We start from the raw sequence: 25629 nt of genomic DNA on the forward strand, positions 1-25629 counted from the left end.
GTACCCAGCTGGGAGCAGGCTGGGGGGCGGGGTCTGGGTCCCCAGGCAGGGAGGCTGCTGGGGGGGGGCGCTGCCCACCAGCCGGGAGCAGGGGGGTTGCAATGCCGGACAGTGCGGGACTGGCCGTAGGGGGCGCTGACAGCCTGCGGGACCGGGGGCCTCCTTGGTCCGCTCTGTCGTAATCAGGAGGCGGCTCTCTCGGCACCCAATCAGCGCCGGCCTGGTCGCTAGTAATTTGCATGACGTGAGCGGCGGAGCTAAGAGGCCAATGGGCAGCTTGTGGGCGGAGTTTCTTCCCCACGAGGACTAAGATGGTCTGAGCTGGAGGGAGCGGAGCAGCTGCCAGGTGCCGCGGGCTGGGGCTGGGGGGTGTAGCAGCAGCGTGGGGCCGGAGCACGGGGCACCGGGACGGGGGCAGTGTGGGGCCCGGGGCGGCCGGGACCCCGAGATGGGGGTAGCAGCTTGGGGCTAGTACCGGGATGGGGTGCGCGGAGCATGGGGGGGCGGTTCCGGCGGGGGCTGGAGCACGGGGGGGCCGGTATCGGGATGGGGTGCGCGGAGCACGGGGGGGGCGGTTCCCGGGGGGGGACTGGAGCACGGGGGGGGCGGTTCCCGGGGGGGACTGGAGCACGGGGGGCCGGTATCGGGATGGGGTGCGCGGAACATGGGGGGGCGGTTCCGGGGGGGGGGTTGGAGCACGGGGGGCCGGTATCGGGATGGGGGTGCTGCGGGAGCATGGGGGGGTCGGTTCCCGGGGGGGTCTGGAGCGCGCGGGGGCCGGTATCGGGATGGGGTGTGCGCGAGGCAGTGGGGGGGGGGGGGGGGGGCGGTTCCCGGGGGGGGCTGGAGCACGGGGGGGCCGGTATCGGGATGGGGTGCGCGGAGCATTGAGGGGGCTGTTCCGGGGGGGGCTGGAGCACGGGGGGGCGTTATCGGGATGGGGTGCGCGGAGCATTGAGGGGGCTGTTCCGGGGGGGGCTGGAGCACGGGGGGTGGCCGGTATCGGGATGGGGTGTGCGGAGCATTGGAGGGGCTGTTCCGGGGGGGGCTGGAGAATGGGGGTGGCCGGTATCGGGATGGGGTGCGCGGAGCATGGGGGGGCGAGTTCCGGGGGGCTGGAGGCATGGTGGGGGCCGGTATCGGGATGGGGTGCGCGGAGCATGGGGGGGCGGTTCCGGGGGGGGGCTGGAGCACGGGGGGGCAGGTATCGGGATGGGGTGCGCGGAGCATGGGGGGGCGGTTCCGGGGGGGGCTGGAGCACGGGGGGGCCGGTATCGGGATGGGGTGCGCGGAGCATGGGGGGGCTGTTTCCGGGGGGGCTGGAGCACGGGGGGGCCGGTATCGGGATGGGGTGCGCGGAGCATGGGGGGGCGGTTCCCGGGGGGCCGGTATCGGGATGGGGTGCGCGGAGCATGGGGGGGCGGTTCCGGGGGGGGCTGGAGCACGGGGGGGCAGGTATCGGGATGGGGTGCGCGGAGCATTGGGGGGCTGTTCCGGGGGGGGGCTGGAGCACGGGGTGGGCCGGTATCAGGTGCGAGTGGGGCTGGCCCCCCGGACATGGCAGTAGCCCCCTTCTCCCCACCGAGACTGTCCCAGCGCACTTTGCCCGGGGCTGAGCGAGGGACGGGAGCGGGTCGGTGTCCGCACCCGGGGGCCTGGTGAATCCGCCTGAGGTGCTGTGCCCGAGCTGGGAGCTGTCCCTGCTCAGAGCCCAGCCTGGTCGGGTGCTCCAGGGCCCTCCACCGGTGCCTCGTCTCCCCGACTGGTGTCAGGGCTCCAGTTTTCCCATTACTGCCATTGTAGGAGTTGGAGGTGATTTCTGGTAGAGGGACACATTCATCTTCCCTTCTGAGGCTCCCCGGCACAGGGGCTGGACTTGATGGCTTCCTGAGGTCCCTTCCAGGCCTGCATTTCTATGACCTCTCTACCCCACCCACCCTCCAAAACAGCACTGCTTCCCACACCTCTTTCAGTATCTCATGGCTTTGATAGTCGCCAGGAATGTGAGGCCAGATCTGTTCAGCCTCAGTTGCTCATAGCTCTCAGATGTGTGTAAGGCATGAGGTGACACAGCAGTGTTGCCGTTTATGTCAGTGACTATCCGTTTAGTTGCTTTTTTTTTTGCTTAGTGCTAGGTGGGATTTTTATGATGAACCTTATTGTAACTCGGGCAATACCTGCACAATCGATACCTGCACAAGGGGGCAAAGTTAAGGTTGCAGTCAAAATTCTAACTCATTTTTATGGCTGTTTGTGGAATTAAACTTATATCCATAATGCTGTGTTAATTTAAGTCTCTGTGTTTAAATAATACAGATTTCAGATAGAATGACATTCGTTAATTAAGTTCACAAGTTCGCCCAAGGTCTTAGGAATGGGTGATGTGTAAGCCAAAAAATGTCTCTGTGAATGGAGGGAAAATGTATTGTATGTCTGAACATTTTTTAAAGCTGTTTCTAGTGTGTGAGGCAGTTATTTCTCTTACAAGACAAAGGAAGGCTCTCAGGAAATTAAAGGACTGTGGGCCAGTTACCTGTTGGGGGAACACTTTGCCAGTACAACCGTAACAGTAACTGTTATGACTCTTGTTATTAAGTATTTGGATTATAGTGGCCCATCCAGGATCAAGGCCCTATTGTGCTGGGCTCTGTTCAAACATGTAAAGACAAGATCCCTTCCCTAAACAGCTTGCAGTATCAACTCTAGGGTTATCAGGAGTAATCTGTAATTTAGTCTTAAAAATGTCAGGGAATGCCTTGAGCAAAGAATAGTTGTGGTGAACAAGCGTATACATCAAAATATGTAAATAAAAACTTGGGCGTGTGTGTGAAAGCAATCAGATACAAAGTCTATTTATTTTTTGTCTGTTTATAATTTTATACATTTCAGTGTAAGATGTTGCTCCTGCTCTTTGCAGTGTTTTCTACAGGAGCCAGAGGAGCAACAAAGGATTCTGATTTTGATGTGGAACCTTTTGCATGCAGGCCTGACTAGGAGGATTGACTCAGTTTACTTGGGGCTTCTTACTCTGACTAAAATGATTCCAGGTGCTTTGCCACGCTGCCCCAGGCAGCTCACCCAGACACGTTTATTTAACACCTAGTCAGCGCTGAGAAGTGACTAGGAACCAGAAAGGTGCTCAGAATTCAACAAGACTGGTTGGAAAAGGCTTCAATGAAAAAATTGCTATTTTGTCTCCTAGATCCATAGATTCCAAGGCTGGGGAGTGGCACTTTATGTGAAAGAAAATGTAGAATCAAATGAAGTAAAAATCTTAAATGAATCCACATGTTTCATAGAATCTCTATGGATAGGAATTCTATGCTCTAATAAGAATATAACAGTAGGGATCTATTATCCACCAACTGACCGGGACAGTGATAGTGACAATGAAATGCAAAGGGAGATTAGAGAGGCTATCAAAATAAAGAACTCATAATAGTGGGGGATTTCAGTTATCCCCATATTGACTAGGTACATATCCCCTCAGGACAAAATGTGGAGACAAAATTTCTTGATACTTTAAATGACTGCTTCTTAAAGCTGCTGGTACGGGAACCCACAAGGGGAGAGGCAATTCTCAATTTAGTCCTGAGTGGAGCACAGGGTCTGGTCCAAGAGATAACTATAACAGGACCACTTGGAAATAGTGACCATAATATGACAACATTTAACATTCCTGTGGTGGGAAGAACACCTCAACAGCCCAACACTGTGGCATTTAATTTCAGAAAGGGGAGCTATGCAAAAATGAGGAGGTTTAGTTATTCAGAAAGTAAAAGGTACTGTGACTAGAATGAAATCCCTGCAAGTTGCATGGACACTTTTCAAAGACACCGTAATAGAGGCCCAACTTAAATGTATACCGCAAATTAAAAAACACAGTAAAAGAACTGAAAAAGAGCCACTGTGGCTTAACAACCATGTAAAAGAAACAGTGAGAGATAAAAAGGCATCTTTTAAAAAGTGGAAGTCAGATCCTAGTGAGGTAAATAGAAAGGAACATAAACACTGCCAAATTAAATATAAAAATGTAATAAGAAAAGCCAAAAAGCAGTTTGAAGAACAGCTAGCCAAAAACTCAGAAGGTAATAACAAAATGTTTCTTAAGTACATCAGAAGCAGGAATCCTGCTAAACAACCAGCCATAGACCTGAACCCCCAAGCTCTCCTCTCTCCCTCAAAATACTCTGCTGATTGATGCTTCTCTGTATTTTGGCTTTCAGTTGAGAGCTAATCTATGAGACATTATTCTTCCAGAAAAAAGCACAGGAGTACTTGTGGCACCTTAGAGACTAACAAATGCTCAAAGAAATGTGTTAGTCTCAAAGGTGTCACAAGTACTCCTGTTCTTTTTGCAGATACAGACTAACACGACTCCTACTCTGAAACCTATTGTTCCAGAGACACTTTAGTTTTGTTTGTTTGTTTGAAGGAAAAGAAATACCTTTATTTTCTCTCTCTCTTTTTTTTTTTGACTGGTTAGCCAGACTTTGCTGCAGTCACACCTATGATAGGTCTACACTGCACATGCCTTACAGCGGTATGTATAGTACATAAACTGCATGTCCCCTAGGCCGGGTATAAATTCCTCCTGTGGCAGAGAATGCTACACTGCTAAATATAGCAGTGTAGATGGTGAAGTGCTGCTTAGGGAATAAAAACACGCTCGTACGGGTCTCTGCTTGCCCAAGCATTGCCTCCACCAGCTACACTGCTATTTTCAGCAGCATAGTGTCCCGCTGCCTTCCTGCTACTGGTGCCTTTCTCTGCCTCAAGGAGATGCTGGAGCCCTTCCCCACCATGAGGAAAGGCTCTGGCGGGGGGAAGGCAGTGGGGAAAGGCTCCTGCAGTTCCCTCCACTGGAACCTTTCACTAATGAACTACAGCTTGCTTTTCATTATGACTTGTAGCTACACATACCCTACATGCTGCCACCCGTGGTGTGCCATGGCCCTGATGTAAGGTATATCACTGTGTTTGAATTAATTGAAATAAGGCTGCTTTCTCTTGCCCTGTTCCTTGTTTCGCAAGGCAGTTCACCTGTCCCCTTGTTTTCTGGATCATTGTGCTTCCACTTTGAAATTGGCAAGCGCATGGGTGGCTGGTGACCTGGCCGTTGGGGGAGGCTAGCCGCCATCCCCATCCCTTCTGCCTGAGCCCCTCCCCTCTCCATCTGTCCCCCTCCCTCCAGGAGCCTGGAGCACCCATACTGTGTTGACTGGGCAGCAGCAGCCCCGGAGCTCTAAGTGGTATAGTCCAAGTGCTGGGCAGCCATCTCATTCCTAGCGCCAGCCGCCCTGAGTCCCTGCGAGAGGCTAGCCAGCTCAAGCCCCAGCCAGCATAGGCTGGGGCAGAGCACCGGGAACTGCAGGAGGGGACTAGAAGCGGAGGGTGGGTGGGGCCACACCAGGCTGTTTGTGGAGGCACAGCCTCTCCCAGCCTATGATATCCGCCGCCCATGAGTTTGGGACATGACTCCATTGGTAGTGGAGGGTCCTGAGCAAGCACAGCTTTGCTTGGCTGAGTGATTTTTAGTGACTGCACTGGAGAGGCGACATCTTTAATCCACAGAAGTGCAACCTAAGTAATGGCACTGCCCATCTTCCCCCATGCTGCCCTGACAGTCTGTCTCAGCCCTGATGGATCAGGATTGCCTCTAAGGGGAGAGAACTTCATTCACCATGCCCAGGAGCTGATTTCCTTTTTAGTGGAAGAAATGCTAGTTTGAACTAGAGTGAACAATAATCTTTGTTTTCTCCCTGTAAAATGCAAGGTTGCTCTGCCAGGTATGGTTTCTGAATAAAGCAGCTCTTCCCTCTGGGGCTGGGGCACCACTGACAGGATGTGGGCTGGCATGAACCTGCTGATCTCACAGAGGATGTGTGAGATCTTTTGATATCCTAGATATGGAGCTTGTCAGTCTAATTTTATTCAGCTGCTAAACTATTGTCACCACATGTACTAAAGCTGAGACAATACAGAATTGGTTCAGTATGGTTTTGCATAAAGGGTTCTGAATTGTGAACAAGAATCCTGTTTTTTCATGATATATTCTCCAATCAGGGCTGGATTTGACCCAGTAAACTACAGGTGAAAGTCTTTATATCCTGTTTAATCAATCCCTGGAATTAACCCCTCCTAGACTGTAATTATCTGTGGTAGTGAAAACATATTAATTAGTGAAACATTTTAAATACAGATGTAGAAAATATCAGGCAAACTTTATCCTTTTATCTTACTAAAAATGTGAGAAAGAGTGACTCCAAGCTAATATAGCTGCAGGCAGACTGTGGTCTCACATTTCTGTAGCCACATCTTGTTCAGGGCTAGCAATCATTCATCAAGCTCCCACTGTTAACGATGTATGGAGTGAGAAGTAGAATATATTAGCTTTATTAAAATAATAAAGAAATAAACCAATGTTTGGGAATTGCTCCATGTGGTTAGAGGAATGTATTTATTGCTATAAGCATTATTCCTTCTGTTGCACAATTTGATTAAATATACTGACTCTTCTAGAAGTTTATACACTAGTCTGTGTCTTTATGCCATGTATTTGATTGCATATGTTTGTAGTGACATTGTGTCCGTATTAGATCACCAGGAACAGTAATTCACATTAACTTTGTGGCTGATACAGTAATTGGATTTAATTTTTAAGAAATACATTATGCCAACTGCTTGCCTTTAACTTCCGGCCCTAAGATCTTTGCTACGACTCACCTCTTGGCTATAAACCTTCTTGCCAAACCATAGTGGCTACTTATTTTTCTGTAAGTAGATTAAAAAGCAATCTCTAGTACTGTATTTAAAAAGCTGATTGTGTCTTGAGTGCATGTGTCAAAGATGAATGTTGGATTTTTCTAATCCTAAAACCCACTTTCTTATGAATAATGAGCAACAGAGTTTAAAGGGACCTCATCAACTTGAAGTCTGCTAGGCTGAAAAAAATAAGCAGGGTGGCAGAAATTAAAATAATTTTCAGATGAACACCATATGTGCAAATATATACACCACCTCAGAGATAGCTGTGCAGATTTATAGACTATTTTACCATTTTAGTGTGTCAGAAAAAAGAAGCACCTCTTGCTTCATTTTGTCAGTTGTATTCATAATGCTTTGCATCATTTTATGGCAATACATTTTATATTAAAAAGAGAAGACATTTGAAGAATTACATCTTCCCCTGAGTCCACCTATTTCATTTTTATTTTCTTTTAAATCTTTTTCTCCCTTTTTACTGTATCAAAGGTCTATATAAACAAAAGGAAGACAGATTGACTAATTATACACTAGAACTAATTAGACACAAATTGCTGTCAAATGTACGGAGCAAACAAATGTGGGGGAAATTGTGTGTATGTATAGGTATATTTTTTTTCTCTAAACTCTTTTGCTTGTGTTGCTTTTAGCAATAGGAGGGGAAAAATTCAGATGCAGGTAATTTTTCTGAGTTGATGGTATCCTCTCAAATTATATTGTCCTGTGTGAGATTTGAATCCACTGTTCAGAAATATGCTTCAGGCCTCAGATGTACCCTTGAATCTAGTCTCATCTTCCTCTCCTCTGCTATTGATAGCAGAGTGGATCAATTTAGCAATTAGAATGAGTATCCAATTAGCTTTGGTTTATTAAAGCATGTCATGTATGTTTCATGATGCAGTTACCCTGTATGATATGACTGCCTTGTTGTGTCACTCAGTATTCTTTACTGTTAAACAAGGAGCTTCATTTCAACAAATACGAAATAAAATCCTCACATAAATACACCTCTACCCCCAATATAATGCAACTCGATATAACACGAATTCTGGTATAATGCGGTAAAGCAGTGCTCCGGGGGGCGAGGTGGCGCGGGCCTGCGCACTCCGGTGAATCAAAGCAAGTTCGATACACAAAAACAGACAGTGTCCTTCAAGGAAAGTAAGTCCCATGCAGCATGCCAGTGGAATAGTTCTAAGATTAGTAATGTCTTTAAAAGTATACCGTGTGAGTCCTCATCAAATGTAACACACAAGGAGAGTGTGTGTGTGTGTGTGGTGTGTGTGTGTGTGTGTGTGTGTGTGTGTGTGTGTGTGTGTTAGGGAGGCAGGGAGACCTTGCCAGACTGATGGGTTTCCTCCTCTTGTAATAAAAATATTTGATCCTTGTAGTAGACTATATCTCTCTACCACCCTTGGGGGGAGGGTGGGCACTGCTCCTGTGTAAGCATCCGGGGCACAGTGTTCCAGCTTTGCTGTCAAGGTATCACCACTCCCCCTTGCTGGGGGAGGCAGAGTTTAAAGTAGTCCAAACAGAAAGTCCATATGCTTCCACAGCCGCAGAAGCAGAGCTCTAGACCTTAGGAAAGCCATAAAGAAAAGCCATTGAGCAAAGATCCTCCCTTTTAAGGACCCACCCATCTCCAGGCAGGAGAAGCCTCACAGGGGTGTAGGGTTGAGGCTAAGTGTTCCCAGAGGAATTCTTTAACCTTTTCCTGACTGGGTTGGGAATCTGCCCCATCACACTCACTTCTTCTCTTTGGGTAATGATCAAAGGGGCAAAGGGATTCTTAGGAAGCACGAGAACTGATGCCTTTGTGTGACCTCTGCCTGTGCTCCTGGATCTCCCCTCACTTCCAAGCATAAACTGACTTCTCCGTTGTTCCCTACCCTAGTGGCTACTCACTGTATGCTTCATTATTGATTATTTGCATTCGATAGCACCTAGGAACTCCATTCGGGGATCATGGCCTCATTGTGCCAGGCCCTGTACAGACGTGTAACAAGGAAGATAGCTCCTGTCCCAAAGAGCTCGCCGCCTCTGTAGTTCTTCTTAAACATTCATGACTGTGTTTGTATTTTTAAAAGAATTAAGTGAGCATTTCATACTGTCCTCTTCTTGGATGATAGGAGTTGTCTTAGTTCCAAGGAAAAGGAAGGCAGTTGTTCAGGAATGTGATCATTCCATTTTCTCTTGTTACTGACAGAACATGGGCCAGAGAAACCACTAATACATCGGCTTATTCCTTTGCTAACTGATCCAGAAGCCTAGATAGTTGTTTTTGCAATTTAATGTGTGTGTACGAAAGAAACTCCTAAACTTTACTATTTGGTATGAAGATTTCTGATGTTGCTACCTTATTAGTTTTTGTATATACATATAAATATATGGTCAGACTTTACCAGCTTTTTCCATCAGCTGATAGTGATTACTCAGCCACCTGAAGTACAGATACATAGATTCTGTGAAAAACCTGTACTGGGAGCTGGATCCCTTGAAAGTTCCAGATATTCTGTCCACCATGGTTATGTTTTCTGTGTCCACAGCACTCGTTCTCATAAGGTGTTTTTCTCACAGTGGTTGTCTCTTGTCATTCTAAAGAAGGCAGGTTAAATTTTCAAAAATGCCTGAGTCTCTTTGAAACTCAATAAGACTTAGGCTCTTTAGTCACCTGGTTGCTCTTGAAAATGTTACTGTGCATGACATAAAGCCTTTGTGTTCTATGGACTGGAAAGGTGTGGAAGGCCACAGAAAACTTCTTCCTGTGACATCCCTTTCCCATGACAGATTATTTCCCATCAGAGCACAGGAAAAGGAACAGCTGTTTGACACATTCAGCTTGATCTGAGGGCAAACTTTGAAAAAATATAATCTCTTCCAGCTTCCATAAAGAATCCTCATCCATTCTGCATGTAATCAGATTACTGAGAACACTTCCTGAAAACTTAAAAATATGTTTGTTTTTTTAAACTTTGGCCACTGGGTGTCCCTTTCAAATGTGTAAGTCTTGGAAAATGTCTGTTTTCTTAGACTAGGCAAACTTGCTACGTGGCTGTATATTTCCTGTATATTGGTTATTGCCAATATCTTTTTTAATGTTGTATATTATCCTATAGCAGACAGTTTGTAAGACCATGTTAAAAATACTGGGTGCACTGGGTCTCTTAAAATCATGATCCAGGTGACAATCTGTGCATCCAACATTATAGGTTAATTTTTAAAATTGTTGCTCTAACTGGCTCTCCATCATTACTGATCAAGTCAGTAGCAAAGGTTGTTTTAGAACCCTGGAGTTCCATGCCCCATGTTTAGCTCAATAGACCACGATGCCACTGCGTGGTTTTTTTTTAAGGTTGAAATATTTTTTGCCTCATAAGTTTTACTAGTTACTCTAATATTTAAAAATATTCCTATCTGAAATGAAGTGATTAACTTCTGACAGGGTTCTTATTCTGGTAAAAAGCCAAACTGTGCAAAACCCCCAAACCTTGCTGTTTGTTTAATGAAATGTAACAGATGAAATGAAGTAAATTGCTGGTGGAAAATAGTACTACCTTATGAAAAATCAGTACATGTTGTGCCATATTTTGGAGGGGGAATGGATAATTCCTAGTTTCTAACATATTCCCTTATGTAGGTTAGAACTGCTTTGAAAAGATGGGGTCCCTGTTCAATTCAGCAGGCAGCTACCAGCATTTAAAACGCATTAAAAACAATCCAGAAAGATAAACTGACAAATTAAGTCTGTTTAATTCTACATCGCTTACTAGGGAAGGTGCTTTCAGTACAAGTTGGCTTAAGGAGGAAAACTTTATTTCCCAGAGAGAGAAATCTTACAGCTTACAGTGAGAGAGAATTGGAATACTGTAAAAGAGTTCAGTGTCTGAGGATGTGAGCATTTTGGATGGATGTTGTCCCAAAGCAACAGGAGTCTGGTAACTGAATAAAGAAACACTTGAGTCTCTGGGTACGTCTACACTACAAGATTATTCTGATTTTACATAAACCAGTTTTGTAAAACAGATTGTATAAAGTCGAGTGTACGCGGCCACACAAAGCACAATAATTCGGCTGTGTGCGTCCGTGTACCGAGGCTAGCATCGATTTCTGGAGCGTTGCACTCTGGGTAGCTATCCTGTAGCTATCCCACAGTTCCCGCAATCTCCCCTGCCCATTGGAATTTTGGATTGAGATCCCAATGCATGATGGTGCAAAAACAGTGTCGCGGGTGATTCTGGGTAAATGTCGTCACTCATTCCTTCCTCCGTGAAAGCAACGGCAGAGAATCATTTTGCGCCCTTTTTCCCTGGATTGCCCTGGCAGACGCCATAGCATGGCAACCATGGAGCCCGTTTTGCCTTTTGTCACTCTCACCATATATGTACTGGATGCTGCTGACAGAGGCAGTACTGCAGTGCTACACAGCAGCATTCATTTGCCTTTGCAAGGTAGCAGAGACGGTTACTAGTCGTTCTGTACCGTCTACTGTGCCATTGTAAATTGGCAATGAGATAACAGTTATCAGTCTGCTGCTGTCATGGGTGCTCCTGGCTGGCCTTCGCTGAGGACGGCCGGGGGCGCAAAGACAAAAATGGGAATGACTCCCTGAGTCAATCCCTCCTTTATGGTTTATCTAAAAATAGTCAGTCCTGTCTAGAATATGGGGCAAGTATACTAGAGAACCAGTGTATCAGAGAACTAGAGAGCACAGCCACTCCATGAAAAGATCCCGCAGAAATGATGAGCTGCATGCCATTCTAGGGAGTGTCCCTGCAACAACCCCACCCGTTGCTTCCCTCCTTCCCAACCTTTCTGGGCTACCGTGGCAGTGTCCCCCATTTGTGTGATGAAGTAATAAAGAATGCAGCAATAAGAAACACTGAGTTTTTAGTGAGATAAAATGAGGGGGAGGCAGCCTCCAGCTGCTATGATAGTCCAGGCAGGACATTAAACGGTGGGGGGAGAGGAGCCCAGCATCCCACTGCTATGATAGTCCAGACAGTACAGAATCTTTTCTTTAGACATGAAGGGGTGGGGGGGGCTGATGGAACTCAGCCCCCAGTTGCTATGATGAGGACGGTTACCCGCCGTTCTGTACCATCTACCGGGAATGACCAGGAGTCATTCCTGTTTTTACCCAGGTGCCCCCAGCCGACCTCCCCTGAGGCCAGCCAGGAGCGCTCACAGTATGATGAGGACAGCTATCAGTCCTTTTGTACGGTAGCATCTGCCACCGGGGAGGGGAGAGGATGCTGCTATTTGGTGCCGCAGCACCGCATCTACCAGCAGCATGCAGTAGACATAGGGTGACATAAAAAAGTCAAGAAACGAGTTTTTTCCCTTTTCTTTCATGGGGGGGGAGGGTGGTAAATTGACAACATATACCCTGAAACACCCCGGACAATGTGTTTGACCCTACAGGCATTGGGAGCTCAGCCAAGAGTGCAAATGCTTTTCGGAGACTGCGGGGACTGTGGGATAGCTGGAGTCCTCAATACCCCCTCCCTCCCTCCATGAGTGTCCATTTGATTCTTTGGCTTTCCGTTACGCTTGTCACACAGCACTGTGCTGTGGACTCTGTGTCATAGTCTGAAGATTTTTTCAAATGCTTTCTCATTTCGTCTCTTGTAACGGAGCTGTGATAGAACAGATTTGTCTCCCCATACAGCGATCAGATCCAGTATCTCCCGTACGGTCCATGCTGAAGCTCTTTTTGGGTTTGGGACTGCATTGCCACCCGTGCTGATCAGAGCTCCACGCTGGGCAAACAGGAAATGAAATTCAAAAGTTTGTGGGGCTTTTCCTGTCTACCTGGCCAGTGCATCCGAGTTCAGATTGCTGTCCAGAGCGGTCACAATGGTGCACTGGGTAATACCGCCCGGAGGCCAATACCGTCGATTTGCGGCCACACTAACCCTAATCCGATATGGTAATACCGATTTCAGCGCTACTCCTGTCGTCGGGGAGGAGTACAGAAACCGGTTTAAAGAGCCCTTTATATCGATATAAAGGGCCTCGTTGTGTGGACGGGTGCAGCGTTAAATCGGTTTAACGCTGCTAAAATCGGTTTAAACACGTATTATAAACCAGGCCTCTGTGAACCAAGTGAAAGATGTGTAGCCAGGACAGGACCCTGTCTTCAGTAGAACAAATTGAAGGAGAATAATTCCACTAATTTTAAACATGTTCAAAGAAATGAACATTCAAAGAGGCTGGTATTGATTAGTAGTATAGCCAGTTGATTTGACTACACTTGTGGTTCATCATTAAGTATGTTTAAGAGACCAACTTACCGAGCTTAGCCAAATTTATTTGCTAAAGACATAAAAGTACAATACAAAAAAACCAGACATACACTCCTTCCAAGAAGCAATTCTTATCTCGCAGCATGTGCACCTTCCACAGAAGGTGTGCATCAAAGGCGTGCCCTCAAACCCACTTCTATTTCTGTTGTCATTGTTTACAACCTAAAAGTCCTTATACGTCTCTCTTAAAATTTAAGTTTAACCCACTAGTTTGTGCCATCTTTGTCCTTGGTGCCTCCCTATAGTTTCCCATATTTTGTTTTGTCTGGTGGATTCCAAGTGCTGATGCTCCACAAAAGTATTCCTTAACTGTACTGTACAAAGTAGTCATACATCTTTGCTTTGACAAGTTTCTAATGCCAAAGCTGGCTTTAGCTTTGCAGAGTGTTGTGGGATACTTGATGTGGGTGAACAGAATTGTGGGAAGACCATAATATATTCCGTTAACATAACTTCCCAACATCTATATGTGTAATGTGTTTTATATTAATACCAGGCAAGTAAAAGCCATTCATGCGCTGCCTAACGTGTATCTGCTAACACTGGTATGGTATCTTGCTGTAAGGCAGTATAAGGATGACTGTGTTAAGCATTTCTATGCTGCACCTTACCAGACATTAGCACAGGATATTGCCAGTCTGTTCAAACCAGCTGGCTGAGGTATTGGGAAAGAAAATGCAGCCAGTGCAGATAAGGACTGTGGGCTGGGGATGGAAATGGAGCCCTTTCTGCTGCTCTTCCAGTTCTGTTGCCTACACAATCTCAGGATCCCAGTAAGAATTCCTCATGCTGTGCAGATGCAGAATCCCAGTAGTGGGACCTGGATCCCTGAAATGAGGATTTAATAGGTAAGGTAATAATAGGAGATATACCAATCTCCTAGAAGTGTTGGTTCTTTACTGCTTGGAGGATCACCCAAGCGGAAGGGCAGCTGTGTATCTAACTGACCGGAGCAGGGTAATAGGGTGGCAGATGATAGAACCCTGCAGAATTTGTCTGTTGTCAGGTGCTTGGACCCTGCACAGAGAGAGGGAGGGAGGGAGGGAGGAATTTTGGTAAGTCATGTTAGCCCGTGGCCCTTCACAGAGTATGACGTTTGTCTCGGGCAGAGGGAAGTGTGGGCTGGGATGCTTTAGGATTCTGCAGCAAATGCTACAGACAGGCAAGATGGAGAAGGAAGCATAGGCTGATCTTGCCTTGTTACCAGTAAAGACTGACCAGAGGAGGAGGTATGTGGTGTTTTTTTAATTACCTCCTCTGGCTTTTTGGTGCTTTGGCTAGGCTGGATCTGATGGTTGGCTAATACTCTATGTATACAGTGCAAGTGTAAATGGAGTCTGGCCACCTTTTCCACCGGGTGTTTGAATGGCTTTTGTAGAGCCTGCTGCTGCTGTTCATTCACACAAGTGGCTCATTATCTGCCACAGAGCAAACTGAGGGTGAGGTTTCTGGATGCAGGTTATTCCTTGGCATGCTCATATCATACTTTGAAAAATACTGTCTCAAGAAAAAAACTGACCACCTCTGCTGCCTCTTCCATTAAGGCTTCTCTTGGGGCCAACCCTGAGCTTGCTGTTTAAGCGGAATATGATCGATATTCTTTTGCCCTAGACACTGCATGAATCAGCATCCTCATGCATGAGCCTTGGATAGAGCAGGTGTCAGGAGTTTTAACTTCTTGGCAAGCTGTGACTCCTCACTGGTTAACAAGAAATGGCTCCGCTGTGCAGCACTAACAGAATCTGCATGCAGAGCTTCAGTGGGGCAGAGAGAAAAGAGAAATGTTTGAGCAGCATTCAATGGAAGGTGGCTTGGGCGTGTGCACGGGGGCGGCGCAGCAGCAGCAATGTACAAGAACTTGGGACAGGGAGTGAAGGAGGGCGCTGTCCAAATGAAACAGAGCGGAACTTAAGCCAGTTGGAATTTGTCCCAGACAATGCAGTTAGTAATGGGAAGTGCTGTGTGATCGTTAATAATTACAAGAGGAAAGGACCTCATCTTTACTATTTCTCCAAAAGTTAAGTTCAGTCTGATTTTTTTTTTTAAGACTTATATTTTGTAGGAAACAAAATATAATGTGATTGACTGTATTGACCTAAGAACACGCTTACCCTGGAAAACATGTGGCAGCTATGGGAATATTTGGGATCTGAAATGCTAGGGTGCTGATTTTGAAAGATGGCTGGTGGCACATGGGTAGGAAAATTGGCAGAACAATACTGAAACACATCAGATCTGATGAATCAATATGATGTTTGTGCAAGTTTACTGAAGAAACAAAGCTGTATTGCTGATGGTAGCAAAACAGTCCTTAAAATTATTGGTTTTTTTGTTAGTTTGATTCTCCCTCCTGTCTCATATTCCCTGTAATCTAAAACTTCTGCTGTTGAGGGGGAAAGCTAGTATACTCGGCAGTTGAATGATCTCTTGATATTTATAGTTCCTTAAGTTAAAATGAATTTAGCAAAATATTAAATAAAAATGGGAAATGGGGCTCTTTTAGAGTAAGGACATGTCCAAAACTGGAGGCCTTTAAAACAATAAAGAAATCAGAGCGTTGTAGAGTGAAATAGGAAGCTGCAAAGGGGCCTGAGGCAAATGCAGAGATTTTCCCCTAATAATCTCTCTTGGCTCTCTTCTTTCCACACTAGTATCTGTAGGGCACACAGATTTATCACCCTAACAATGCAAACCCTCTTTCTTTGGTATTGTCCTCCGTTAGGCTTCCTTCAAGCTGCAGAAATGTACTCTTTTAAATGTGTGTGTGTGTAATAGAAACAGACCCTCAACCACCTGCTGATTTTTATGTTATGGGCAGAGCTTCTTATAACTTTTGCATCCTTTCTCCATCTGCTGTTGAGTCCCTTCTCACAGCTGAGCATTCGGTAATTGGTAACCAGTCTATAACAGAGGGGCAGAAGGATGCCAGGGGATAAAGCTCACATGTCCCTCATTTTAAGGATCATTAGTCCTTTTAGTCCAAAAGTTACTGCTGTTCCACACACGCTCAGCATGCATGAACTTGTATTGTGGATTTGTGGTGCTGGTTGTTGTTTGTTACATCAGAAATAAAGACTCTTGAGACTGAGGTCACAGAGTTGTTTACGCTGAAGGGGTGAATCACACAACATTTTAAGTTGCTTTTGTGTCCCTCATTTTGGGTCTGTGTCACACATGGTGTTCTGTGTTGGGCCTTGGCAAGTTGAGATGTGTGATGCTAGAGTTCTCCATTCTGGACTCTGAATCATCTTGATGTCAGGTGCTTGAACTCTGCAAAAAGATGCCAGGGAGCTGCTGTTGAATTGTAGCAGCAGGAAGGCCCTAGTGACAGCCAAACTTTGTGAGGGGGGAAGCTTAGAATTCTTAAAAGCCTTGCTAAATGGTGACCCTAAAGCATTTTATTCCCAAGGGTGGGATGCTGGCTGGGAAGATCCATCTGACAATGGCAAGGGAATGTTCCAGGTCCTTTCTCTTTTATCTTGTAATTTTTTTTCTGTAAGGTAAATCCCAATTAAACCTCGAGCAGAATGGTATATGTGTGCTGCTGCAGTCAGCAAATCGAGAGCTCTGACGCTGCTCTAGGAATTGACTCTAGGACGATGTACTTTACTCAGATTTCTAGAGCTGCAAACTAAAATTCATCTGTCCTTGGTAAGCTGTAAGGGAGATTTTGCTAGATCTGGGGTGATCAAAGCATGGCCCCTGAGGTTCTGCAGTGCAGCCTCCAGTTGCCCTCCTCTCTGATACAAAGCTGGAGCTTGCTGAGTCTGCAGGGCCAAAGGTTCCATCTTGAGTTGGGAGGAGGCTGCCGAGATCAGGGTTCAGGATTGCATACGGGGACCTGTTGTCCCAGTAACAATTCAGTTCTCTCTGTTCCATTTAATGTGCCCCTTGCCAAGGCCACCCTCAGCTGGACAAAGTTTGGTTGCCCCTGAGCTAGACAAACCCATGGTAGGAAATTCACATTGAAAGATTACCCCACTGAGGCCAGTGATACATAGGTCGGTTCAATGTGACTCTGCAGCTCACGTGCCCTCTCTATTGGAAGTTTAATCCCTCGCTGACTGTCCCAGTTTGCTCAACACATTGTCCTGGGCTCTCGCATTACAGGGGCTGAGAAGAGCTAGATTAGACAATGGTATAGTTCAGTGGTTCTCAGCCAGAGGTATGTGTACCCCTGGGGGCACACAGAGGTCTTCCGGGGGGTACATCATCTCTTCTAGATATTTGTCTATGGAATACTAGTTGGTACTGACTTTGCTAGTGCTTTTTATGTAGCCTGTTGTAAAACTATTTGTTTATTTGTTTATACTACTCTGTATACTAAACACTAAAATGTAAGTACAATATTTATATTCCAAGTGATTTATTTTATAATTCTATGGTAAAAATGAGAAAGCCAGCAATATTTCAGTAACAGTGTGGCTGTGACACTTCTGTATTTTTATGTCTGATGTTGTAAGCAAGTAGTTTTTAAGTGAGGTGAAACTTGAGGGCACACGAGACAAATCAGACTCCTGAAAGGGGTAGAGTAGTCTGGAAAGGTTGAGAGAGCCACTGGTATAGTTTACTCAAATCTGCGGTGGGCCACCATGTTGTTGAAAGTGGCCTTCCTTGTGGTACAGGCAGTGACTGGGAGTAAACCTCCAGCATCCCAAATGAGATTTGAGCCTGGTTCAGCAGCCGGTAGGATGACAGGAGGCATGTTGCTGTTTTGTTTAAATGTTACACACTGAAGTTCATTTCATCTGCAGTAACGAATCTTCAGGATCAAATTTTTGAAAAGTAGCTATCTTCTGTGGTTTGGGGCCTTAGTTGCCTGGTATTGAAAACTTGGCTCTTACTGCAGTGGTATGTTATCCTCTTCTAACCTCCAGGGGTTTTGATCTTAAAAGAGAAGCTGCTTATAAATCCAGGAATGCTCAGATAATCATAAAAATGTAGGGCTGGAAGGGACTTTGACAGGTCATTTAGTCCATCCCCTTGCTCTGATGTAGGACCAGGTAAACCTAGACATTCCTGACGGGTGTCTAACCAACCTGTTTTTTAAAAACCTCCAGTGATGGGAATTCCACAACCTCCTTAAGTAACTTGTTTCAGTTCTTAACCGTTTTTACAGTTAGAGAGATTTTCCTGACATCTAACCTGAATCTCCCTTGATGGACAACTCCAATGAAAACCTAGGACAATGTGCAGCAGCAAACAAGATGGCAGGTTATATTAACGAAGGAGGAAGAGTATAATTCTGAAAATATTACAGTGCCTTTGCATAAGTTGATAGTATGCCCTGACTTTGAGTACTCTGCTTATTCTGTTCACCCCACATCAACAGTGAGAGGAAATTCAAAAAAAAGGTTCGGAGAAGGACAGTGAGAATAATTAGAGGCATGGACAGACTTCCTTCTGAGAAGTGATTAAAAGATTAGGACCACAAAAAGTAGCGAGGAGGCAAATAAGAGGGGACATGACAGAGGTGGGTCTATGTATTTAAAAATAAAAATGAGCAGAGGAGGTGAATCAGGAATTTCTATTTACTTTTTTTTATAATGATGGAACAAGGAGGTACCCAATAAAATATCAGTTTTATAAATGTTGCCCTTTAATTTAAAGGGTTTTTTACATGTATAATTAACCCGTGGAACTCAATGTCACAATCTATTGTGGAAGCCAGGATAGTTTAGCAGGATTCAAAAAAGTCTGAGGTCTGGTCTACACGTAAGTTTTGCCAGTATAGCTGTATTGGTTAGTAGTGTGGGGGGAAAAAACCACACCCCTACCTAACATAGGCACGCTGGCAGAAGCTTTAATGTAGATGCAGTTATACTAGCAAAAAAGGTGTTTAGGCAAGTATGGCATTCTGTGTTCATGGAACTGATATAATAAACCATACTGGCAAAATTTGCCAGCACAAGCTGCATTTCCACTAGGAGGGTTTTCCACAAGAGTTGTACTGGCAAATCCTTTCTAGAGTAGACAAAGCCTTAGACAGTTACATGGGTAATAATTACAGAAACATTAGATGGGATAAAACAATATAATTGATATAAACGTTCATGCTTCACAGCACAAGACAGCCACTAACGACCTGCGGTTAGGAGGAAACTTCCCAGAGGCAGATTGTTCCTTAAGCATCTGTCTTGGAGTTCCTCTGATATACTTTGGATTTACCACTGTTGGAGAAACCAGATGAGCTGTCACTCAGACCTGATGGGGAGATTCTCCATTCATGTATATCTGTTGTACAAAAATAATCTGAATTCAGTGACCCCTGAAGCCAGGAACAGAGAGGACTTGGGCTTTTTCTAACCGAGTACAGGTTTTCAGCCCAACTGGAATTAAATTTGTGTCTTTATCCTAGCAGCACCTGGCAGTGCAATTGCAGTTGAGCAGCTGCTGGAGGTGTGTGTGTGTGTGTCCATCCCTAGGATTCTAACATGTTGCTGAGCAGCAGGTGCCCACCGAGAATCACAAGGAGGTCCACAGTGTATTCTAGCTGGCTGTGTTCCAGCGACAGTTACCTAGGCAGTGCTGAGGATGGGCAGAACTGTGAGGCTGCCAGGCCCTGGAAAATAGGGCTGCAAGCTCTTCACTGACCATATCTCCTTGAAACATAATTTTTTTTAAGAGAATTCAGTACTTTGGGGTACCAAACTCATCTGTGAGTCAGTCCTTTGCAGCTTTTTGTGGCTTTACAGCTTTCCCCCCGCCTGCCATATGGATTTCTTTCTGTTGTTGCCAGATGAAATACCACCCAAATTGGAGGAACAGATTCCAAGGGCAGCAGTGAAACTCCATGTACACCAAGTACCATCAGATGCTCAAAGGAAAGAGACTGTGTTTCTCTCTGCTTTTCAATCTCCTTAGTAGTTCTTGTACAGGTGATGGCAGATTTCTGCTGGGTTTGTATTTTTATTTCTTTTTGCAGGAGTGGCTTCAAAATACGTCCCCCGCCCCAGTATCAACAGTTACGCATCATCTCTCGGTGGTGGTTTAACACTAGGATGCAAAGTACATTCGGAAAGGAGAGTGCTTGACAAGTTGTTTGTATTACTGTAGTGCCCGCAGACCTTACTGTGCAGTACAAACACGTAGTGAGCAAGAGTTCCTTCCCCAGAGATTGACACAAACAAGAAAACAGATGGGAGGGGAAACAAAGGCACACAGACGGGAAGTGACTTGCCCAAGGTCACTGAGTAGGTATGTGGGAGGGCTGAGAACAGAACCAGGTCTCCTGACTGCCCCGTCTGCCAGATCTTACCACCTCTCTGCAGTACTGCATACATTTAAGAAGTTTTAATCAGCCCCTGCAGTCAGATTTTGAGAGGTGCCCAGAACTCCCCTGAGAAGGGCAGGAGCTGATGGGTTTGAGCACATCAGACGTTCTAGCCTTTTGTGTTCGTGACGGCCACTGGTTTTAATGTTAAATCAGATTTCCAGCCATATCTGTTTTATTATCGCTATACTGTTACAATAATACAGCACAGCTGTCTGTCTGAGGGCAAGTGCGGTTTAATTATAGGGACGTCTTTCCAGTCTCTTCCAAACCACATGTCTCAGAGAAGAGCATTCCAAAATGGCAAGAAAGCAAAAGCCAATTAACAGTTAGCATGTGCCGCGAGCCAGGATCTTTATTAAATGTCTCCCTCTAAAGAGAAATGCCCATGAGGCAATCTCGTCACCCGCTTGGCGAGCCGAACAACACAGAGGGAATCTATTCTTACAAGAAAAGGATAGTTCCTACCCAGTGCAACGCTACTGTCTGACTTCTGACGAAATGGAGAAATTAACCCATTTATTATCTGCAATATGGTAGTGTGTAGAGAACCTAGCTGAGATCAGGGCCCATTGTTCTACATGCTGTACAAACACATAGCAAGAGACTGTCTCTGCCCTCGAGAGCCTGCAATCCGAATAGGCAAGACAGACAAACTGTGGGTAGGAAGGGAATATTATCCCCATTTTACAGATGGCAGAGTCAGAAATTGAATCCAGATGCCCTGAGTCCCAGTGCAGTGCCCTAACCACCCTACTGGGTTAGCCAATGACCCTCCACCTCCCCAGCGATACACCATCAGAAGGACTTGCTGTGTTTGCACCTTTAATTATAGAGGTGATCTCAGTTCTTTAAAACACAGGGCCTGGGCATCTTTTCCCTTTTTCTCCCTGCAGTGCTGGGAATGTTGCAGCCTGCACATGCACTCACTCCCAAGACAAATCTGGCCTCTCACAGCTGGAGGGGTGTTTTCTGCAGTGGGGAGCTCCTGGAGGGACTAGCAAACATGTAGTTTGGAAGCATTGGGCCAAGGCAAAACCAAGGGTTGCCTGAACCTCACTGTACAGTATCTACAGCTGCCTTAGCTAGAATAGGAGGTGCTTTTCTTAGAGTATTTGAGAAAGCAGCTGCAGTATTGGGCACTTTGGGCTGGCTTCCTGCTGGTGTGTAGGCACCTCATGGTGTAGACAGGTGCTAGTGGAATTTCTCCGCAGGATACTTCTAAAAGTCTGGCCCCTAGCACTTACTGAGTGGACAAGTTTGCTCACTGACATACAGACCTGGAGGTGGCTTCAGAATGTCAGCAACAGCATTATTCTCGTTGGACCTAAGCAAGTCAGTCTGAGGACAATGTGTACGTTGTCCTGTTTTCACTTTTCTTCAGAGCACAAGGAGCTGATTTCTGGGTGGGGATTGGGGTTTGTTCTTCTGTTAAAATCGGAAAAGATAGCCCAGACCAGAACAAAGTGGACATTTCTGATTCGGATCAAGTTCTGCTTGCTGACTTATGCAGAAAGCTCTTTGACAATATTCATAGAGTCCTAGATTTTCAGGCCAGAAAGGACTGCTATGATCATCTAGTCTGGCCTCCTGCATCGCACAGGCCAGAGAGCTCCACCCCGCAGCTCCTGCATCAATCCCATAACTTCTGTTTTGTGCTAGAGCAGATCTTTTAGAAAGACTTCCAGTGATGGAGAATCCCCTTCCGTCCATAGCACTGCGCTCCACGCAAGCTACAGCTTTCTGGCATTCTTACGGCTCTCGAGTGTGAACTAGGTCCAGTGATGAAGATCAACGCAGTCTGAGGCCGTGTCGTGCGTTTGTTATGCACACCTGTGTTCAGCCTTTGGGTGAATATGATCAGTTCATCAGGGGTTTTGGAAGGTTTAGGTAGGTTTAGGGGCTGTGGTATGATCTCTCAACCTTTTGGGCCTGGTGCTTTTCTTACTTACACAGGATAAGTCAGGAGCAATTCCACAGAATGCTCCTGGGACCAGGAGAGTCTTAACAGGAGGATTTCCTCCCCACCTTTCAGCCTGCAGACTCCGGCTCACAACCTTCCTTCTCAGCTGAGATTGTCGCTCTCCTTGCTGAACTGGCCAGAGGGATAACTGCAGATATTTTCATGCAGATACCTTTTTGGCTCTTGCACTGTTAAAAAATAGTATTAGATTCTTTATCCATGTGACCTTATCCGATCTTCCTATACTCAACTTTTGTTAACTCTGGTGACCCAGGTGTTCTGGTTTCTTTTCCTCTAGTGGGCATACTAACGGTAGTGATCTTAACAAAGGTTTTGTTTGTTTGGGATAACCCCAGGGTGAACCCTATGATACATACAGCGCGGTCTAGTGGGTAAAGCAGGGGACAGGAAACTGGGACTCTTGGGTTATTCCTGACCCTGCTTGTATAGGGATTGCCTTGGGCAAGTTGTGCATCTTCTCTGTGTCTCAGTGTCTCTACCTGAAAGTTGGAGTTAGAACCTCCCAGTGCAGGATGAGAGGCTTAACTAATAGTTGTGAATAGCTTTGAGATGCTGGGTTGAAAGGCTCTGCAAAAGTACAGCGTGTGTAATTGTTCTATCCTTCATTAACATTTCCACAAATAACATCATTTCACCCCTGGAGTGTAGCACTGAAACTCCTAAATTGCTTTTGAATTGGGGAGTAAATTGTGTCTGTGTTTTTCTTTCTCTTCTTCTGGTGCTGTGCACTTGTCAATAGGTCCAGTTTGCTGAGAAACTTTCTCAAGGCACTATCCTAGCTTGGCTGCTGGACTTGCTGTGATTTTAGCATTAAATTAGGTAATCATAAATTTACTGTGCATCTCACCCACTTTGTCAGCTCTGCAGATCCCAATGTTAGAACTGCATGGTACTGTGCATAACAACACAGTGTAGACAGTGTATAAAATCAGCTTGTGTGACATCTAGAAACGGAACAGTATTCTTGTGAATCATTGGCGTTGCTCTGCTGCAGCACTTTCACAGTTAAAAACAATTCCTTCTCGTGCCAAACAGCCCAGCCTCGGTGCATTAACAGTGGACAAATGAAGCAGTGTTATGTTCTGATCCATAGTCTGAAGCACCTGTGAGTACAGTTAGTGTATATTGGCTGGCAGAGTGAAACTTGCCGAGTCAGGATTTGAGACCCGCATAAGATATTTTTGCTGCAGTAATAGCAAAGGGTTTTATTTACTTCTGCCTGTACTCCGTTGAATGGATTTCAGCCTGGCCGTGAGACTAGATTAATTGGCTTTTTTCAGAGAGTGAAAGGGAACGGGGTAAAAATAACGAAATAAAATATCTCCTGTATTTGTATCCAACTGTCTTGGTTGCTCATGGTCCCAGTGGATTGGTACTTCACACTGTCTGTCTTCTAGGTTCTTTAGAACCTCCTTCTCTGCCAGTTTGTTTTTTAGTTGATTTTTTTTTTCCAATTGCACATCTTCATTCCTGGAAAAAAATCCATTCAAAATTTGAGTTGAATTTTTGTGTCCTCTGATCGTAAGGCAAGGTAGGTGCATTGCTTTGAGGTGATCCATGCTTTGAAAGGTCTAAAAGGCTTTTGTATACAACATCATTGTGCATTTTCATTTGTACTTCTCTAGCAGATGCATTCCAGCAGGGAGCCTAACTGAGAGATTAAAAAAATAAAAAAGTGACATGTATTTCCACAGCTGCACATCAAGGAATTGTCTGTGCTCTGTTGCATAATGGGCAGTGTTGCTTTTGTGCTCAAATACTTGTTACTTTTAAATGTTACTATAAAAAACCCTTCTTTGAAATGTCGTATCCGATCGTGGGATTTGGTAGTGATTCGTGGAGGTTAGCAGTGAAAGTAGCCTACGCTTTAGAACGAACAAAAAAATAAAGTGGCAAGTTGCCACAGTTGTGTTGTAAATGAAATACCTAAATAAAGAAGGTACAGTTCTGCACTAGTTTATTTTTTGGAATGGATCATGAGCATAGACTTTTCCACAGCAGCTCATAAATTCATCGAAACCAAGAGTCCGGTGTAATAGAAGATTTTAAGCTGGCTAATGCATAGCAAGACATTTTACCTAGTCCTGTAACAAAGAATTGCTCAGGTATAGAGGGGGAGCATGGTGAACAAATCATGACCTGGGTTTGAGGGGTCTGATAGGAGGTGAGAGAGCTTGGAATGGCCGAGGTTGGTAGGTTGCTCATGTGGAGGAGTGTGTGGAATGAAGCTCTCTGTAGCTAACCTGCATTGCATGAGGAAGGATGGTATAGTAACACTGGCTGTTATGTCTAACATCACAATATCAGATGCAAGTATTGACCAGTATCTTTAATTGTCTGAAGATGCATTTGTGGCGATGTTCCTCTTCATTTTGGCTATAACTAGAGCTGTTTGTTGTTAGATTCTGTAGAGCATGTGAACATGAGGTGTATTGTATTGAATATGGGAGCTGTATTGTTGAATGCCTTGTGAAGCACCGTTTGAGTGAACCATTGCAAATGAGGCTGGCTCTTGGCACCATGCAATGTACTGTGGGGCCTGGAGGATAACATGGCTGGCACGGGCATGGCAGAGCTCAAAGAGGAGTTGCAGTGTTTCCACAGTAAGACTCCTGGAGCCCACGTCTGGGAGTTAACCCCACGTGGCACAGCACGGCTCTGCCACAGAGGGCTTTGTACTTCAGTGACATGCCTCATTTTTGGCTTCTGGCTCTGAAAGAGGGTTTGTTAAAAAGAACCTAAGTTTCATGCTGAAACTTGGAGCAAGAAAGGGTCACGCTCCAACTGGACTTTACGCGCTGCATTCATGGGCAAGCTGATGAAAATCTGCTCCTGGATGTACTGACGCACAGCAGGGGTTGTGGGTGGGGAGGGAGCTTTCCCTTGTCTTCTCATCCCCACCCCCACCAGGGACTGTAATCATGTATGTCCTGTGTGTGTAGGGGTCCTCCTCATGTCACACTGTACAGGCTGTTCTCTTGCTGCCGTCAAGCCTCTGCGTTTTGCTCTTGGTTTGTCTTCCTAACTCTTCTTTCCCCAAATCTCTCCACTTTCTCTGGCAGTCACCACTGCAGCATTAGTGGTACCTCATCCTGCCATTCTCGGACCAGCCCATGGTATGGCTGTTGGGGGGGCCATACTCGTGTCGTGGGTGCTTGGTCTAGGGTGTGTGTTCACTGCCAGTACAGGTGGGCCGTTTGGTTCAGTCTCTCCATGTTTGTGGCTAGCAGGCAGCAGGGACCGTGTTTATGGAGGCATCAGCTTGGTTGCTGCACCTTACCCAGGGTGGCAGCCTACAAACA

At 45.7% G+C, this 25629-nt stretch overlaps 1 protein-coding gene across 4 annotated transcripts in view; it reads left to right on the forward strand.

Annotated features, from left to right (window-relative positions):
* The window catches only part of KCNAB2 (potassium voltage-gated channel subfamily A regulatory beta subunit 2), a 117937-nt gene that overhangs the window by 810 nt on the left and 91498 nt on the right, over positions 1-25629 (forward strand). For 2 of the 4 annotated variants that reach the window (XM_030537349.1, XM_030537352.1), the window contains exon 1: positions 281-346. The exons of 1 other annotated variant lie outside the window; for it this stretch is intronic. The gene's annotated coding sequence lies outside the window, so the exon portion shown is untranslated. Of the gene's footprint in view, positions 1-280; positions 347-23417; positions 23859-25629 lie in introns of those variants that run through there. One more of the 4 variants, XM_030537350.1, reaches the window with a different exon arrangement.

The sequence above is a fragment of the Gopherus evgoodei genome, chromosome 18 (assembly GCF_007399415.2).
Source record: "Gopherus evgoodei ecotype Sinaloan lineage chromosome 18, rGopEvg1_v1.p, whole genome shotgun sequence".
NCBI classification, from domain to species: Eukaryota; Metazoa; Chordata; order Testudines; family Testudinidae; genus Gopherus; species Gopherus evgoodei.